Source organism: Cavia porcellus, unplaced genomic scaffold, assembly GCF_034190915.1.
Source record: "Cavia porcellus strain 051 isolate PalLab524CR breed Dunkin Hartley unplaced genomic scaffold, mCavPor4.1 scaffold_33, whole genome shotgun sequence".
Taxonomy (NCBI): Eukaryota; Metazoa; Chordata; class Mammalia; order Rodentia; family Caviidae; genus Cavia; species Cavia porcellus.
Window position 1 is genome coordinate 20,704,878 of NW_026947516.1, and position 21,044 is coordinate 20,725,921.

General features: G+C 36.3%; 1 protein-coding gene across 4 annotated transcripts in view; it reads right to left on the reverse strand.

Annotated features, from left to right (window-relative positions):
* The window catches only part of Adgrg2 (adhesion G protein-coupled receptor G2), a 142,550-nt gene that overhangs the window by 10,271 nt on the left and 111,235 nt on the right, over positions 1-21,044 (reverse strand). The window lies entirely within an intron of this gene.

The following is a 21,044-nucleotide window of genomic DNA, read 5'->3' on the forward strand; positions in this document are numbered from 1 at the left end:
TGGTTATATAGTAATAAATCTTATACATATTGTTAAAAGTAGCAAATTATTAATTTCCAGTATGTGTCCAATGCTACTGTCATTGCTAATTGTACTGCTTTAGGCAAGGTGACATAGTTGCTGTTGTTAATTGACCTTACTTATATGCCAATACCTAGAATGTTTGGGGGGACATAAAAAATACTATAGACCAGTACCAAGCCACTAGGTGCTAGGTCAAACAGGTTGCAACTCTTCATCCTTAATGACCATAAGAAGCAGGATTCTGGGACAAGCTCAAAGGCCAAGAGCCAGTTACCGCTAGAAGACATCCCTAAAAAGCAGTTATTTCCTAAAGAAGTTTTGATACTAGTAATAAAGCTATCTCCCATAAGCAATTTACAAGCATCAATGCAGAAAACAAATTTAAAAAAAAAAACAAAATCGAAAATGAAAAAACACAGCAGCAAAATGTACTCGCAGATCACTAGCTCATCAAGGCAAATCCAAGAGGCCCTGAGGTAGAAGAAATCAAAAGCCACCCAGATAAAATGTCTGAAATGGTAGTAGTGGAGTTAACAAAGCAGAAGAATGAATCTTTGGAAAAACACAAAACAGAAATAATTACACAGACAATTAAAGAGACAATGATCATAACGAAGGACATGGTTAGTAAACCTAGAATACAGATTTTTTTTAAAAAGAGGAGCTTAGGAAAGTGATGGAAACCATGAAAGACCAACATAGGAAAAAACTGGATTCCATAAGACAAATTCAAATGCATACACAGGAGTTTGAAAAATTTATTGAAAGTATATGCAGCAAAATCAATCAATGTGAAGACAATATCAGCTATATAAGATAGGGTTACAGTTAGTAATCATCAAATGAAAGATTTCTTTAAAATATCACGGGACCATAAAATATAAATCTAACAGCTGCTAGACAATGCAAAGAATAATAATATAAGACTAATTGGAAACACTGAAAAAAATCAAAAGATGGCACAAAGGATGTAACCCTGTTCATGGAGGAAAAGCAGAAAACTTTCTAAGCATGGAAAGAGAATTTGACATACAGATAAGTGAGGCATATAGAAATCTTATTAGCCATGATCAGAAAGAAGCTACGCCAAGGCAGATAATAGTCAAGATTCCAGAAATTCAACACAAGATCAGAATATTAAAAGTCATTAGAGAAAAGAAACAAGTCACCTATAAAAGAAAACCCATCTTAATCACAGCAGACTTCTCAACACAAACCCTTATGTCAAGGAGAACTTGGATTGAAGTATTTCAGGCCCAAAAAGGAAATAATCTCTAATCCAGATTGATATAGCCCAAAGAAACTGTCTTTCAGAAATAATGAAGAAATAAGATACTTCCATGATAAAGAACAACTAAAGAAATTTATAGACACTGTGGTGGTTTAACTAATGGTCAACACCCAGCTGAACTGAATCAGCACGGCTCTGGTGTAGAAGGCCTATCTGAGAATTACTGCCAACAGCATAAAAGGAAAACTGGAGGGGAAGATGCTGGTGTTGTTGATTTTCCTGGAGAAGCTTGTTATGCTGGCTTTCCTGATATGAACTTGGCTGTTCCTGTTACAGGAGCTTGGGTCCTCGCTGAAGCTGAGGATAACTGCAGTTCTTTTTTGTGAGAGCTCTGGTCTTTAGAGTGTCACTTCCTGCCACCAGTGCAGATTCCTCAGCCTTTTAGCATAGATCCATCATCCCACTGGAGCAGAATTTCTAGTTTCCACTACTGACCTTTGGGCCTTTCCAGTCCAGATCCTTGATACAGACATGCATGAGACTTTGTGGGTTCTAGCCCTCCAGCTGGAAAACATGAAGGACATTGCCATGCACTCTAAATCTTCAGTTGGATTTGTGTAGGATCCAGGCCCTCTGCTGGATTCTTTGGGTCTCTAGTACATAAACAGATTGTTTGCATTCTTTTGCATTTGACTTTTTGGGAGAGTATTACAAAATAATCTTATAAATTATATGTGCTTCAACAAAGAAGAAGGCGGTAGCTGGTGGAGCCTTCTCCTGGAGCTGGACTCACTGCATCAGAGGAACTGTTGAAACCTGGAGACACAGTCATGGTGATGGTGGTGGCTTGCAACTCCAGAGGCCTCTGTGGAGAGAACATGGCAGTGGAAGACTGTGCTGGCTCTTAGTGAGTGACAAGGAGTCGGTCCTCCTACAGGAGATTGTGATTGGCCAGGAGACATTTTGGAGGCGGAGTGAATAAGCCTGGAACCAGAACTGCTGCCAGCTTCCTCCAGCAGATCCTAGTTGGACACACACTTGTGGAAAATGCTTGGGCTGGGGCAAGCCAAATGAGTCTGTGGTCTTGGGGCAGGCTTGCTATGGTTGTCTACTACTCTGTCATAAAGCAGCTCCTGGCTTGCAGGTATACAGTGGCACAATTTGGAATGCTGTCTCCACAGGCTATCTACTAGTAAATCTAGAGAGAATCCTGGAGAATCCTGGAAGTGGACTATTTGTTGTTATTGTTTTCTTGTTTGTTTGTTTTATTCAGTTTATTTTTTATTTCTCTTTCTCTTTTATTGTTTTCTTTTTATTTTTTGAGTGCAAATGTGGTTCCTAACCTCCTTGTGGGTATGGGTTTGTTCTGTTCTACCTTTTCTCTCTTCTCTTTTCCTTCAGTCTTCTGCATCAGTTTCCCCAAGTTGGTGGGATCCATCTTTGTCCTCCAACCTACTTGTAATCTCTTTCTCTTTTCCTATTTCTCTGTTTTCTCCTTAATCCACTTTAAATCTTAACCCTTGGGGACAGAATTGACATATTACAGACTTATATACTATATATAATTGTTTTGCATTCTGTTACATGGTCACAAATTGTTTATATGGTTAAAAGTTGAAAATCAGGGGTTGGCTCAGTATATAGTTTCATAGGCTGGGTTTGATGCTATTGGTACCACTATAGCCAAAATTGACATAATTGTTCTAAATAGCTGTTGGCCCTGATAATCCATGACTGAGACTGATTAGGGGATCACACAGAATACTGTGGCATGGTGCCAAAGAACCAGGGACTAGGCCAGGGGAACAATAGCTTCTCATCTCCAACAAACTGTGGTTAAGATCTCTCAACAGACTCAGAGCCCAAAAACCAGCTACACCTGGAAGATATGTCAGAGAAGTGATAATCATCTGGGTGTCCTAAATACCACCAATAAAGCAACCAACTGTAGGTAACTAACAAGTATCACTCCAGGAATTAAACTAAAAAAGAAAAGAAATGAGAAAATACTTAAACAAGACACAACCTCAGGTACCCAGTTCACCAAAGGCAAAGCCAAGGGGCAGTGAGGCTGGAAAATCTGAAAGCCCCCTACCAGGTCTCTCCAAAGTGGTAACAATTGAATGAGGCTCTAGAAAAAAAGAAATCAGAAATAATTTCTCAAATAACTACAGATATTACCAAAATACACACTTATTAGTGATGTTAGAGCAGACATAGACAAAAAAATAAATGAGCTTAAGCAAATTGTGGAAGCACAACATAGGAAAACATGGAATTCATAAAGCAGATTCAAGCAGATATCCAGGAGAATAAAAACTCCATTGGAAGTATTCAAAGAAATTAGGCCAGTGTGAGGACAGGATCTCAGATATTGAAGACAGGCTTGCAGTTAATGACCAGGAAAAGATAGAATTCTCATAATTAGCAAGGAAACATGAGAAATCAATGCAGTAGCTGCTAGATGAGACAAAGAAGAATAATTTAAGTTTAATTGGAGTCAATGAACAAGCAGGAGATACCACAATGACATTAAAAACATGTTCACAGACATTGTGACAGAAAACTTTCCTGGTAGAGAAAAGGAATTTGACATACAAATAAATGAGGCATATAGAACTCCAATTAGCAATTATCCAAAAAAATCTACATCCACGCATATCATAGTCCAGATTCCAGAAATCCAACACAAGAATAGAATCTTAAAAGCTGTTGGGAAAAGAAACAAATCACTTAATAAATGAAAGCCCATCAGAATCACAGTTGACTTCTCAGAACAAACCCTCGAGTCAAGGAGAGCTGAGAGTAAAATATTCCAAGTTCTAAAGTAAAACAGCTTTCAACTCAGATTGATGTATCCCACAAAACAATCTTTCAAAATTGTTGGAGAAATAAGATACTTCCATGAAAAAGAACATCTGAGGAAATTTATGATCACCAAATCAGCACTCCAAAATGTGCTGCAGGGCATTCTAGAAAGAGATGATAAGGACTACAACTTCATGGACCCCCAACAAAAGGAATCCACCAGAAAAGGCAAACAATTTGAGGGAAGGGAAAAAAAGGGAGATCCAATAATAGGAAAATAACCTGACAATGGTAAGTCAATGCATATCAGTTTTAACCATTAATGCCAATAGTCTCAATTCACCAGTCAAAAGACAGACTGGCAGGATAAATCAAGAAGCAAGATTCAAAACTATGCTGTATACAAGAAACACATTTAATTCAAAAAGAAATTCATAGACTTAAAAGATGGAAAAAATGCTCTAGGCAACAGGAATTCAGAAAAAAGCAGGGGTTACTATTCTACTTGCAGATAAAGTGAATTTCAAGCCAAGACTGATTCAGAGAGGAAAAAAAAGGTCATTACATCCTGGTAAAGGGAATAATCCAAGAGGAAGAGATAACAATCATAAATATAAATGTAACAAATGTTAGCGCACCCAGTTACATAAAACAATTATTAATGGACGTGAAAAATCAAATAATCCTTAATACAATTGTATTGGGAGACCTCAATACTCTGCTGTCACAAAAAGACACATCAACTAGATGAAAAAATCAATGACATATTAAAACTAAATCAAACTTTTGGGCAAGTGGACTTAGTAGATGTCTATAGAATGTTCCACCCTACATCAGAATACATACTCTTATAAGCTACACATGATACATTCTCCAAAATAGACCATATACTGGCTCACTCGTAGAACACGCTTAAGTAAATGTAAAGGAATTGAAAGTATCCTATGCATATTATCGGACCACAGTGCAATGAACTTGGAAATCCATGCCAAAGGAAACCACAAGAACTTCATCAACACATGTAAATTAAATAGCACCCTACTGAACAATCAGTAGGTAACAGAAGCAATTAAAGAAGAGATTAGACAATTTTTACAGTTGAATGATAAAGACAATACAACATATCAGAACTTGTGGGACACAATGAAAGCAGTCTTAAGAAGGAAATTATTGTGGTAGATATCCATATGAAGAAAACGGAGCAAGCACATATAAACAATTTAATGTTCAACCTACCTCAAACTTCTAGAAAAAGAAGAGCAGGCTAAACCAAAAGCTTGTACAAGGGAGTAAATTATAAAGATCAGAGCAGAAAATAACACAATGGAGACTAAAAAATAAATAAATAAATAAAAAGAATCAATGAACCCAAGAGTTGGATCTTTGAAAGATTAAATAAAATTGACATTTCACAAAGTCCAGCCTAATTTGCAGATTGACTGGCACAGAGGCTGGAGGCTAGCCTGCATCATCCCTGCATCCCTGCCTACCCCAGATAACAGCAAATTGGGGAGGACAGCAAAAACTCAAGTCAACACACTTCTGAAAGGCCCTAAGCAATATGAAGAGGGCCAGAGACCCCCAGAACACTTCAGTATGAAAGAAACCAGAAACATGACAAGAGACAGAAATTAAAAAAAAAATCTCTGGCTGCCCAACATGAGAAAATAAGTCCAGGAGAAGTAAACACTGAAGAGAACAAGCACAGTAACCATCCAATACTGGACACAGCATCAGCCGAAATAAAAAAAAAATACCTCCATGACCTCATAGATGAATTTAAAGCTGTACTCCTGATCCAAGTGAGGCAAGATATAAAGAGATTAATTAAAGAAATGACAAGCCCTGCCCAAGAGAACACAGATGGAAGAACTGAGGAAATCACAAAAGAAAGAGAAACTTCTGAAGAAGAATTTAAACGTAACTTAGAATACATGAAACAGATCCAAAGAGATTATCAGGAAACTAAAAACTCCATTGAACACTGGCAAAATGCCTTGACAGAAACTAAAGTTAGCCATTTGAAACTTGAAGAGAGATTTATCATATATGATCGTGAAAGAAAAGACCTCTTAAAAATAACAAGGAACCAGAAAGAAACAATTCAAAGGCTAGAAGATGACAAAAGGACACACAACTTAAGAATAAAGAATGTGAGTAAAGAAGCAGGAGCAACCAAAAATGAAATACAAAGAATATTCACAGATATATTAAAGCAAAATTTCCCATGTATAGCAAAAAGAAATGATATCCAGATAAAAGAGGCATACAGAACACCAGTTACCTACAACCAAAACAAGTCTACACCCAGACATATAATAATCAAGATTCTAGAAATCCACCAAAAGAACAGAATATTAAAAGCAGCCAGAGAAAAGAAGCAGATTACCTACAACAGGAAAATTATTAAAATAACAACAGACTTATCAACACAAACTCTTAAATCAAGAAGGGAATGTGGAGAAATATTCCAAGTCCTGAAAGAAAATAATATGTAAGCAAGACTCATATACCCATCAAAACTCTCTCTCAAAATTAATGGAGAAATAAGATGCTTCCAAGACAAGGAAGAAATGTGGGAGTTTGTGGCCACCAACCCAACCCTACAGAGAGCGCTGAAGGACATTCCAGAGAAAGAGAGGAAGGGATACCAGGATTCCAGCTACAGTGGCAGAGAGGCCTCAATGAACAGGGCAGACAGTGGAATGAGGGAGTAAGATGGACAAATTATAGCAGTCAAGTGGAGTAGCAGACATGAGGCAGAGACGCTAAGCTATAGGCTTTAGTATAAATAGCTTTGATACACTATAAAAAAAGGCAGAGGTCATTGTTAATAGTGTATCGGGATTTAAAAGTCACAGTAATCTTATCGCCCTGTTTAGTTTGAATTTAATTTGTTCTGGTCTGTCCACTCATATTGGATTTGAGGGCACAGACATCTGACCAAAAATAGCAGGTTATACCATGGTAACTATCCTTAATTTCCTATTAACTTAATCTGAAATCCTGTACTACTTATATTGTCTTACTATGACTGATCTTATTTGAATCCAATTCATAAGACCACAGTTTTGCCTTGGCTGATTTTATTTGAACTTGATATGCTTGATAGTATCAACCCTAAAAGTAGAGGCAACTACTCTGAAGATGACAAGATGTAAAAGATATCCATACCAGTGTTAATTATTAACAGCTCTCAAGTCCTACAATGTTTTCAAAGTTGTGTTATTATAAAAATAGCTAGGTAATACTATGTTCAACTATATTAAGCCCAATGAAGTGGTCAAGTCTATTGAAAATAACAAGAGGGAGGATTCTGAAAATGGCGGCGGGCTAGGGGATCGAGCGAAGAGTCTCTCCAGAGAATTCAAACTCGAAGCTAAAAAAAGACAGCATGGAGAGGGCCAGACAAATCGATAGCGATTCTTATTAACCAAGACAGTACAGCTGGAGGATTTAAAGTCGCGCTGAGACCTTTGCCGACAACGGGAGGCTGCAAATCTCGCGCCCTTAAATCAACAAACAGACTCGTGGACCCAGCACGAAAAGCTGAGTTGCTTTTGGGGACTGCGGGAAACGGACCAAGACTCCAAGTGGCAGCCAAGTCTGCACCGCTGCACCAGAGTGGACGTACAAAGCGCGGGCGTTTCAAATTTAAACGGTGCACAGATATCTGACCGGTCAGCACTGTGCTGGGAGCGCACGCTGTGCACCGCCCCGCACTGTCCTGGGAGTGCGGGAAAAGTGGGCAGCTTGGTGTGCGGCGGTCCCGGAACGAGGACTTGCACCGGACTCTAGTGAGTACAGATAACCCCGCGGCTGCTGGGTTTGGCCAGAGAACAGCTGGCCCGCCACCACGGGGAAATCAATAACACAGAGTCTGGTGCAGACATATTAGCCTGGTGGCAGAAACCGCAGCTTGGTGATATCACCAGGTCCCCTTGTAGGGAGGGCTGGTGGAAGACATCTTGAGTCCTGGCAGAGCCTGATTACTTGCTGGCTTCAGCTCCACACAGAGAACTTAGTGGGAGCCATCTTAGTTTTGGGCAGAGCTGCTTTTCTGGTGCTCCTGCCACAAAGAGGTTTGGAAGAGAACGGCTGGGACTTGGGCAGAATCCTGTGCCATTACTCAGCTGCTTCTGATTCAAAGAGAACTGGCAGGAGCTACTGGGGCTAAACCAAGCCTCTGCTTGGGGCCCAATAAGCGGATACAAAATAGTCACAACTCAGTGACAACCAGAAAGTACAGCCTAATTTAGGAACTAACTGGCACAGAGGCTAGAGACTAGACTGTACCGCCCCTGCATCCCAGCCTACCCCAGATAACAGCAAATTGGGGAGGACAGCAAAAACTCAAGCCAGCACGCTTCTGAGAGGCCCTAAGCAATTCGGAGAGGGCCAGAGAACTCCAGGACAGTCTGAAAGAAACCAGAAACATGACAATAGATAAAAATTTAAAAAAAATCTCCAGCTGTTCAACAGGAGAAAATAAACCCAAGAGAACTAAACACTGAAGAGAACAAACACAGTAACCATCCTCTACTCGACACAGCATCAGCCGAAATTAAAAAGTACTTACATGATCTCATAGAGGAATTTAAAGATGTACTCCTGATCCAAGTGAGGCAAGATATAAAGAGATTAATTAAAGAAATGACAAGCCCCGCCCAAGAGAACACAGATGGAAGAACTGAGGAATTCAGAAAAGAAAGAGAAGCATCTGAAGAAGAATTTAAGCATAACTTAGAATACATGAAACAGATCCAAAGAGAATATCAGGAAACTAAAAACTCCATTGAATATTGGCAAAATGCCTTGACAGAAACTAAAGACAACCTTCTGAAACTTGAAGACAGATTTAGGGCTTATGAACGTGAAAGAAAAAGCCTCTTAAAAATAACAAGGAACCAGAAAGAAGCAATTCTAAAACTGGAAGATGATAAAAAGATACATAACCTAAGAATAAAGAATGTGAGTGAGGAAGCAGGAACATCCAAAAATGAAATACAAAAAATATTCACAGATATATTAAAGCAAAATTTCCCACGTATAGCAAAAAGAAATGATATCCAGATAAAAGAAGCATACAGAACGCCAGCTACCTACAACCAAAACAGATCTACGCCTAGGCATATAATAATCGAGATCCCAGAAATCCACCAAAAAAACAGAATATTAAAAGCAGCCAGAGAAAAGATGCAGGTTACCTATAACGGGAAATCTATCAAAATAACAGCAGACTTATTAACACAAACTCTTAAGTCAAGAAGGGAGTGGGGAGAAACATTCCAAGTCCTGAAGGAAAAAAAATATGCAACCGAAGTTCATATATCCGTCAAAACTCTCTCTAAAAATTAATGAAGAAATAAGATACTTTCAAGACAAGGAGGAACTGTGGGAATTCGTGGCCACCAATCCAACCCTACAAAGAGCGCTGAAGGACATTACAGAGAAAGAGAGGAAGAGAAATCAGGATTACAGCTACAGTGGCAGAGAGGCCTCAGTGAACGGGGCAGACAATGGAATGAGGGAATAAGGTGGACAAAATATAGCAGAAAAGTGGAGTAGCAGACATGAGGCAGAGACGGTAAGCTAGTCTTTGGTAGAGACAGCTCTGAAACTATATGTAAAAAAAAAAAGCAGAGGTCATTGCTAATGGTGTATAACGATTTAAAAGACACAGTAGTCCTAGTGCCATATTTAGATTGAATTAAATTTGATCTGGTCTGTCCATTCATGTCAGATTTGAGGACACAGACCTCTAGAACCAAAAATAGCAGGTTATACCATGGTAACTATCCTTACTTTCCTATTGACTTAGGCTGAAATCCTGTATTACTTACATTGTCTTACTATGACTGATCTTAATTGTATCTGAATCACAAGACTATTGGTTGGCCTTGACTGATCCTATTTGAAATCGGTATGCGTGTTATAATCAACCCTAAAAGTAGAGGAAACTACTCTGAGCATGACAAGATGTAAAGGACATCCATACTGGTATGAATCAGTAACAGCTCTCAAATACTACAATGCAGTCAAAGATAAGTTTTTATAAAAATAGGTGTAAGTATGTTTAACTATAATAAGCCAGTGTTGTGGACAAATCTATTGAAAATAACAAGAGAAAACATAGTAGCTACGGAAGATCATTTATATTATAGTTTTATAAGTCTTATCCATTGCATGTTTTTCTAGGAAATTGTTTCGCTGTCTTGTTATGACTTGGTTTTCCCTATAATACAGAGAGGATAGGAACAGATACTCTGAGGAAGAGACCTGAAAAACCCAAGGCTTATTTTGTAGCATTATAATATAAATTCTAGCAATCTATTGCTTGCTGATTAGAATGACATTGGACTGGTTTCTTCAGCTCAACTTCAGCATATGCAGAGATGGGGATGGCTATCTCAAAGAGAATGAGAGATGTGATGGTAGTTGCTATTGTCTTCCCTAATTTGGAACTTGAGGACCTAAAAAGACTCCATCATCCTGTAATGATTTGATTAGTTCTATAATATGCAATAAGTATATAAAGTGGGTGAAATTAGGGACAACTATTTGTAAGAAGCTAGAGACAGTTAGATAAGGTAGATCTCCAGTGGACTTGCTTTGAAATCTGTATTTCTTTAAATTGTTTTTTATTTTTTATTATTTTTTTAAAATGTTCTGTTCTAAAAAAAAATAAATAAAAAAAAATAAAATGTTCTGTTCTGTTTTGATATGGTTAACCTTACCCTCTTAGAGATGTAAAACAAATAGGTGGGACTGATAATCATATTACGGAGCTTTTGTTCGACCATAGAGCAGAATGGTTTGTAGGGTCACTTTTTTGAATGTCATTCTAAATACTTTAATTCTATAACCTGAACAGCCATTTCGAAGATGACAATTTGTAACTTATCAACTGGCAATTTCTTACCTTTTGTTTGTCTGTAATTTAGTATTATTCTTACCCTTTTTTTTTTTATCTCCATGTATTTTTTTTCTTTTTTTGTTTCCTTTTCTTTAAATAAAAAAAAAGGAAAAAAAAAAGAAAATAACAAGAGAAAGCATAGTAACTACAGTAGATCACCTAATATCATGGTCTTACGTGTCTTTTTCACTGCATGTTTTTCTAGGAATTTGTTTTGCTGTCTTGTTATGATTTGTTTTCCCCTGTAATACAGAGAGGATAGATATACATGTAGAAATTCACGCATGAGAAGATTTTTTAAAAAACTATTTATGGGAACATATTATATAATGCAATATGTAATGAACAGATACTCTGAAGAAGAAGAAGAGACACTAAGAAACCCAATGCTAATTTTGTAGCATTATGATATAAAATCTAGCAATACTATTATTCACTGATCAGAGTGATATTAGTCTAGTCTCTTAAGTTCAATTTCAGCATAAGTAAAGATAAGAACAGCTACTACAAAGAGAATGAGAAATGCGATGGTAGTTATTATTGTCTTCCCCGGTGTCAGATCTTGAAGACCTAAAATCCTTCATCATCCTGTAATGATTTGATTAGTTCTATAATATGCAGTATGTATTTAATGTGTGTGAAGATGGGGACAACTATTTGGAAGAAACTAGAGACAATTAGATAGACAGTGAAGATCTCCAGTGGACTTGCTTTGAAATCTGTATTTCTTTAAATTGGAAAATACATAAGAGGTGGGCAGATTCCTAGATACATATGAATTACCAAACCTGAATCAAGAAGATATAAAAATCCTAAGTAACCCAATATCAATAAATGACATTAAAGATGCAATTAAAAATCTATCAACAAAGAAAAGCCCAGGCCCTGATGGATTCACTGCTGAATTCTACAAGAAATTTAGTGAAGACCTAACACCACTACTTCTCAAACTCTTTAATGAACCTGAAAGGGAAGTAATACTCCCAAATTCATTCCTGGAAGCAAGCATTACTCTGACTCCAAAACCAGAGACAGACCCAACGTGAATTATAAGTCAATCTCCTTAATGAACATTGATGCAAAAATCCTCAGTAAGATATTGGCCAACAGACTGCAGCAAATTGTAAAAATGATTGTACACCATGATCAAGTGGGATTCATCTCAGGGATGCAGGGATGGTTCAACATATGTAAATCCATAAATGTAATACACCATGTTGACAGAACCAACAACAAAACTCATATGATCATCTCAATAGATGCAGAAAAAGCATTTGACAAAGTTCAACACTCATTCATGATTAAAAATCCAATAGAAAATTGGAATAGATGGTCTTTATTTCAATCTGATAAAAGCCATCTACTACAAACCAATAGTCAGCATTATACTAAATGGAAAAAAAATGAAAACTTTCATTCAAAAATCAGGAACAAGACAAGGATGTCCACAGTCTCTACTCTTATTCAACATAGTCCTGGAAACTTTAGCCAGAGCAATTAGACAAGAGAAAGAAATAAAAGGAACAAAGATATGAAAGGAAGTAGTTAAACTATCATTATTTGCAGATGATACTCTACTTAGAAGATCCCAAAAACTCCATCAAAAGACTTCTAGATTTAATAAACAAATTCAGTAAGGTAGCTGGTTACAAAGTCAACACTCAAAAATCAATAGCCTTCTTGAACATGAATAACAAACTCATGGAGAGAGAAATTAGGGAAACAGTACCCTTTACAACAGCATCCAAAAAAATGAAATACATAGGGATCAATCTAACAAAGGATGTAAAAGACCTCTACATTGAAAACTTTAGTACTTTTCCTGAAAAAGGAAATTCAAGAGGATATAAGAAAATGGAGAGATATCTTGTGCTCTCGGGTAGAGAGAACAAATATAGTGAAAATGGCCATACTTCGAAAACTGTTATGAAAATTCAGTGCAATCCCAATCAAAATTCCAATAGCATATCTTACAGAATTAGGTAAAACAATCCTAAAATTCATCTGGAATCAGAAGAGACCTAGGATAGCAAAGGCAATCCTGGGCAACAAAGACAAGACAGGGAGCATTCCAATCCTTGACTTGAAATTATACTATAAAGCTACTATGATTTTTAAAAAAAAGTGGTACTGGCCAAAAAATAGACCTAAATATCAATGGAATAGATTAAAAGACGCAGTAACAACTTCAGACACACTAAGCTACCTTATTTTTGACAAAGTTGCCAAACAAATTCATTGGAAGAAAGCTTCTTTAATAAATAGTGTTGGAAAAACTGGCTTTCCACATGCCAAAGTTTAAAACTGGATGTGTATCTTTCAACGTGTACTAAGCTAAAATCAGAATGGATTAAAGGTCTTAATATTAAAACAGAACATTAAATCTGCTGGAAGACAGAATATGTAAAACTCTTGAAGGCATTGGTGTAGGCAAAGACTTTAAGAATAAAATACAGATTGCACAGGACTTATTGCAAAGAGTCAATAAATGGGATCTCATCCTACTGAAAAGCTTTCGCAAAGCAAGAGAAACCACAAACAGATTGAAAAGACAACCCACAATGTGGGATAAAATGTCTGCCATCTGTTCCTCAGATAAAGGGTTACTATTGAGAATGTATAAAGAACTCAAAAAAAATCAGTCCTCCCAGATTTAAAGATCCAATCCAAAAATGGGCATCTGAGATGAACACACATTTCTTAGATGAAGAAGTACAAACAGCAAATAAATACGTGAAAAAATGTTCAGCACTGGTCATTTGAGAGATGCAAGTTAAAACCACAATGAGATTGCACCTCACCGCAGAAAGAATGGCTATCATCAAAAAATCAAGCAATAACAAATTCTGGAGGGGTTATGGGGAAAAAGGAATCCTTCTTCACTGTTGGTGGGAATGCAGACTGGTGCAACCACTGTGGAAATCAGTGTGGAGATTCCTCAAAAAACTAGGACTAGAGGTCCCATTTGACCCAGCTATTCTCCATCTCAGCATCTTCCCAAAAGAATTAAAAACATCATACCACAGTGATACATGTGCACCCATCTTTATAGCAGCACAGTTTATAATATCCAGATCTTGGAAACAACCTAAATGCTCACTGACTGAGGAATGGATAAAAAAGATGTGGTATTTCGATACAATGAAATACCACTCAGCCATAAATAATGATAAATTGGACACTTTTATAGGTAAATAGATGTGCCTTGAGAGTATACTTATTAGTGAAATAAATAAGACATGCATATATATACATCACATTGTTTCATTAATGTGACAAGTTGAAAGAATAAACATGTATATGTGTTTGTATATGTATATAAAATAGTTAAGATAGTTTAAAAATAAGGCATAATAGCCTCCTTTGTCACCCACATGGCCTGTTCAGAAGCAAATTCAATGCCTGCCTTCACTGACCACCTCTTTAGGTTCTGCCCTCCCTTCTATACCTTGTCCCCTCTTTTTGTTCCAGAGAGAATGACCTCAGCCAAAGCATCGACTCAGGTCACACCTGCCTTTACTTTAACTAACCCACTGTGAGCCATTTTGAGTTGAATTTTGGATGTCTTAAGAAATTTTGATGTGTTATAAGGTTTGGGGTTTTTTGCATTTGGATATTCAGTTGTTCCAGTATATTTATTGAAAGTACAAGCCTTTCTCCACTTAATTGCTTTTGCATCTTTGCCAGAAATCAATTGTCTGTTATGTGTGTATCTATTTTGGGACTTCATATTGGTACTGTAGTGGTTTGTCTATTTTGATATCAATGCCATTTTGTCATGACTGGTATAACTTTATCATAAGTCGTGAGATTGAGAGAGTTGGAGCTCTAACTGTTCCTTTATCAAAGTTGTTTAAACTATTCTGAGTCTTTTGTATTTCTAAAGAAATGTATGAATCATAATGTTAAGTTTTATGAAAAATGATATTGGGACCATGCCCAGTGGCCTCCAAGCAGCTAGCAGGGGCCTAAATTCAGTCCCAGAAGTTGAACATGCTTGAGTTGAATCCCAGCACATGGGGAAGCTTTGCAATGTTTCCCCAAGGGGGTAAGACCATGCCCAGCATCCCAAATCACTGGAGGACACATGGGAGGTCCCCATGGGCCTAAGAGGCCATGTCCAACAACTTTCTAGTGGCTAGCAGGGGCCTAAATTCAGTCTCAGGAGCCAAACATGCACGATTTGTATCCCATTGCACAGGGAAGCTTTGCAACATTGCTCCAAGGTGGTAAGACCACGCCCAGTGTTCCAAATCCAGAAATATAGGTAAATGACAAAACAAAAGACCAAAATGCAATCTCAAACTTCCAGCCAACCCAAGCAAGCATAGGAGACATGGACACAGAAGAAAATGTAAGCCACACACTTGAAATTCCTGAAATGATAGCAACTAAAGTAAAGAAACAACTCTGGGAAAATATAAAAGAACTCAGATCAGAAATAATCTCCGAGGTAAAAGAAGAAATGATAGATGTAATGAAAGAAATGCTGACCACATCCAAAGAAGACATAGTTAAAAAATTAGAGGAACAATGAAAAAATATGGAAATCTGGAATGAACAATATAAGAAACAAATAGAATGCATGAACCAGATTCAAAGAGATATACAGGAAATAAAAATTCCATCAAAAGTTGGCAAAACTGCCTCAAAAGTGAAGATAGACTTTCAGACCTTGAAGACAAGATTGCAGCTAGTGAACAGGAAAGGAAAGATCTTTTAAAAATAACAAGAAATCATGAAATAACAATTCAGTAGCTGCAAGATGACGCAAGGAAAAATAATATAAGATTGATAGGTATCAATAAAAAAGAATGTGACAACAAAAATGATATCAAGAGGCTATTTACAGAAGTAATAGCTGAAAATTACCCAAACATGAGAATGGAAACTGACATATGGATCAGTGAAGCATATAGAACTCCAAATAATCATAACTAAATTAAAACTATACCCAGACATATAACAATCATCCCAGAAATCCAACATAAGAACAGAATATTAAAAGCCACTAGAGAGAAGAGACAGATCACCTATAAAGGAAAGCCTATTAGAATCACAGCAGACTTTTCAACACAGACAATGAGGTCAGTATGGAGTGAAGTATTTCAGATCCTAAAAGAAAACGACTTGTGACCCAGACTGATGTACCCTGAAAAACTGTCCTTCAAAATGGATGGAGAAATAAGATACTTTTACAACAATTTCAGATCCTAAAGGAAAACAACTTCCAATCCAGAGTGAGGTACCCTACAAAACTGTCCTTCAAAATGGATGGAGAAATAAGATACTTCCATGACAAAGAATAGCTGAAGAACTTCATGACCACCAAACCAATCCCGCAAAGAATACTGGAGACATTCTAAATACACATAGGAAAAAACCACTAAGCAGTACATGGGACATTCTCTAAAATAGAGCATATGCTAGCCAACAGAACATGCTTAAGTAAATGTAAAAGAAATGAAACTATCCCATACTTGTTATCAGATCATAGCACCATGAAACTAGAAATTAATGATAAAAGAAACTGCAAAAACTACACAAACACATGGAAATTAAATAATACATTCCTGAAAAATCAGTGAGTTACAGAGGAAATTAAAGACAAAATTAAACAATATCTACAAGAAAACAAAAATACAAATGCATCTTACTGGAACCTGTAGAACACAATGAAAACAGTCCTCAGAGGAAGATTTATTTCAGTGAATTCCCACATCAGGAAAACAGAACGCACACAAATAAACAACCTCAAACATCCAGAAAAGAAGAGCAAGTCAAGTGCAAAGCCAAAAGAAGGGAGGAAATTATAAAGGTCAGAGCAGAAATCAATGCAATAGAGACTAAGAAAACAACACAAACAATCAATGAATCAAAGAGTTGGTTCTTTGAAAGAATAAATAAAATTGATAAGTCCCTAGCCAACCTTATTATAAAAAAGAAAAAATTCAAATTCATACAATAAGGAATGGAAAGGATGAAATCACTACATATCCTGTAGAAATACAGAAGATCATCAATACCTATTTCAAAAACCTCTACTCTCATAGACTTCATAATATGGAGGAAATGGACAGATTCCTAGAAACGTATGAAGTACCAAAGCTAGGTTAAGAAGATGTAAAACTGCTGAATAACCCAATTTCAATTAATGAAATAGAAAATATAATTAAATCCTTACCAAAAAGAAAATCCTAGGTCCAGATGGATTCACCACGGAATTGTACAAGAAATTCAAGGATTATTTAATGCTGACACTTCTCAAACTCTTCAATGAAATTGAAAGGGAAGCAATTCTCCCTAACTCATTCCTGGAAGCAAATATTACTCTAATACCAAAACGTGGGAAAGACCCAACCAATAAAGATAACTACAGGCCAATCTTCCTAATGAACATAGATGCAAAAATAGCAAACAGGTTGCAGCAAATCATCAAGAAGATTATATATCCTGACCAAGTATGATTCATCCCAGGAATGCAGGAGTAGTTCAACATACACAAATAAATACATGTAATCCACCATATAAATAGACCCCTAAAGATGAACCACATGATCATTTCTACAGATGAAGAAAAAGTTTTTGATAAGGTTCAACACTTATGCACGATAAGAAACTTACAGAAAATTGGAATAGATGGTCTTTACCTCAATATGATAAAAGCTCTATGACAAACCAAAAGCCAGCATCATATTAAATCTCCAAAAACTGAAAGCTTTTACCCTAAAATCAGGAACAAGACAAGAATGCCCATTATCACCACTCATATTTAATATAATGCTGGAAATACTAGCCAGAGCAATTAGATAAGAAAGAGAAATAAAAGGAATAAGGATAAGAAAAGAAGAAGTTAAATTATCATTATTTGCAGATGACATGATACTCTACATAGAAGACCCCAAAACTCCATTGAAATACTCCTAGGTATAATAAATAAATTCAGCAATGTAGCTGGATACAAAGTCAACACTCAAAAGTCAATAGCATTCTTATACACTAACAACAAAATCACCCAGAGAGAAATAAGAGAAGCCACACCCTTCACATGAGCATCTAAAAATTAAATACTTAGGAATCAACCTAACAAAAGAAGTAAAAGATCTATTCAGGGAAAATTATAATGCCCCGAAAAAGAAATTGAAGAGGACCTCAGAAAATGGAAAGTCATTCCTTGTTCATGGATAGAAAGAAAGAATGTTATGAAAATGGCCATTTTCTCAAAATTGTTACACAGATTCAATGCAATCTCATTTAAAGTACCACTGACATACCTCACAGAACTAGAGAAATCACTCCTAATTCATCTGGAACCAGAAAAGACCTAGAATAGCAAAAGCAATTCTAAGCAACACAGACAAGGCAGGAGGCATCACAATTCCTAACTTGAAGCTATACTGCAAAACTACTGTAATAAAATCAGCATAATACTGGGATAAAAACAGACAAGAAGATCAATGGAATAGATCAGAAGATACAACGACAATCACACTCAGCCACCTTATCTTTGATGAAAGGGCCAAACACATCCACTAGATGAAAGATAGTCTCTTTAATAAATGGGGCTGGAAAAATTGGCTCTCTATATGCCAAAAACTAAAGCTAGATCTATGCCTATCACCATGTACTAAAGTCTAAATGGATCAAAGATCTGAATATTAAAACAGAAACACTAAATCTGTTGGAAGAAAAAAGTAGCTAAAAATCTTGAAGACATAGGGGTAGGTAGAGAATTCATGAACAAGAATCAAACCACACGTGAAATACTTCCCAGAATCAATAACTGGGATCATGTCCTATTAAAGAGTTTTTGCATGTTGAAAGAAATCTCCAGCATAGTGAAAAGAAAACTCAAAAATTTGGGCAAAAATCTTAATGAACTGTCCCTCAGACAAAGGACTTCTGTCTAGAACATATAAAGAATTATAAAATATCAGATCCCCAAAATTCAAAGACCCATTCCAAAAATGGGCATCTGAGATGAATACACAGTTCTCAGATAAAGAAATAAAAATGGCAAATAAATACATGAAAAAATGTTCATCATCATTGTCATTAGAGAAATGCAAATTAAAACCACTCTGAGATTCCATCTCACTCCAGAAAGAATGGCCAGGATAAAGAAAATCACCAACAACAAATGATGGAGAGGCTGTGGGGAAAAAGGAACTATTCTGCACTGTTGGAGGGAGTGCAGACTGGTGCAACCACTGTGCAGGTTCAATCTGGCGGTTCCTCAAAACGCTGGGATTGGAAGTCCCATTTGACCCAGCTATTCCACTTCTGGGCATATTCCCAGAAGAAATGAAAACATCGTACGACAGTGATATATGTGCAGGCATGTTTACAGCAGCACAACTTGTAATACCCAGATCTTGGAAACAACCTAAATGCCCATCAACTGAGGAATGGATTAAAAAAAACAACATGTGGTATTGTTATACAATGTAGTACTACTCAGCTATAAAGAATGATCACATTGACATATTTATAAGTAATTGGATGCAACCTGAGACCATACTCATAAGTGAAATAAATCAAACTCATATGTGTAAATACCGTATTGTCTCCCTAGTGTAAGAAATGGTAAGAGTACATAAGATACAAAAAACTGAATAAATAGAGTGAAAGGATAAGAATCTGCTTAAAGCGGAAAAATAGTATCTCAGGGAAAATGAGGTAAAAGAAAAAAGAAGGGAAAAGAAAAAAAATCTATAATTATTTATATACACACTTAGGATAGCTGAGATGATTGTATTACAAATTCTATAAGCTCTTGGAACAAAATAGTTAATATTCATAGGATTGGAACAATTGTGCATATTATTGTATTGTGATCTGTGGAACTCTTGAAGATCATTATGTAAAACAACCACCTTGCTCCTACCACCTTGTTTTGAAGGCCTATATTCTCAGTGTTTGGGGCTCTTTTCTATTGTTATTTGTCTTTTTTTTTCGTGTTTTTCTACGAATTTGTTTTGTATTGTTCTGTTTTCCCTCTAATACAGAAAGGTATACATGTAGGTATAGAGATAGGTATACATGTAGAGACTGACACATGCATAGAACTCCTCCTGAAGAGTTTATGAGAATTGATTATATAATGCATGATGAAATGAACAGCTACTTTGAAGAAAAAGAGACACTAAGGTACCCAGTGCTGATTTTGTAGCATCATGATGTGAAATCCAGCAATACTATTATTCTTTATTCAGAGTGATTTTAGTCTGTTTTGTATTGTTTAATTTCAACATTCATGAAGATACGGACAGCTATTTTGAAGAGAACAAGAGACATTATGGCAGCCATTGTTGACTTCCCTCTTGTCTGGTCTAGAAGACCTAATTAAAATGCCTTCATCATCCTGTTCTGATCAGTTTTATACTATTTTGTTTTGTATGAATTCACTGTGTGAAGATATGGACAACTATTTAGAAGAAAACAATAGACAATATGATAGGCAGTGAAGATATGTTATCTTGCTTTGAAATCTGTGTCTCTTACATTGTTTTCTTCTGATCTGTTTTGTTCTGTTTAATTTTATCTTCTTTAAAATAAAATTAAAAAAAGAAAAATGATGTTGGCATTTTGATAAGGGTTTGTGTTTTATGATCTTTATTATTTTCTTCTATTTGTTTTTGTTTTTATTCTTTTATTTCTAATTTCTTAAGGAAAGATATTAGGATATTTCATAACTTCTTTCTTATAAGTGTACTTGGTGTTAAAATAATGAAATAAATTATGTGTCCAGTATTAAACCCTTTCCCTTGTAAATCCTCACTTAACAAGTACCAAACTAGTACTCTAAGTTCATAGGATATTCAAGAAAAAGACAACAAAGACAATTCCAAGAACCTCAATAGAAGAAATCCACAAGGCAAAGCAAGCAATCAAGTTGAAGGGGAAAAAAAGGAAATTGACAACAGGAAAATAATATAATGAGAAGGACAAATCAAATCAGCTTTAACCATCAATGTGAATGGCCTCAATTCACCAATCAAAAGAGCAGATTGGTAGAATGGGTCAAGAAATAAATCCAACAATATGTTCCATTAAAGAAACATA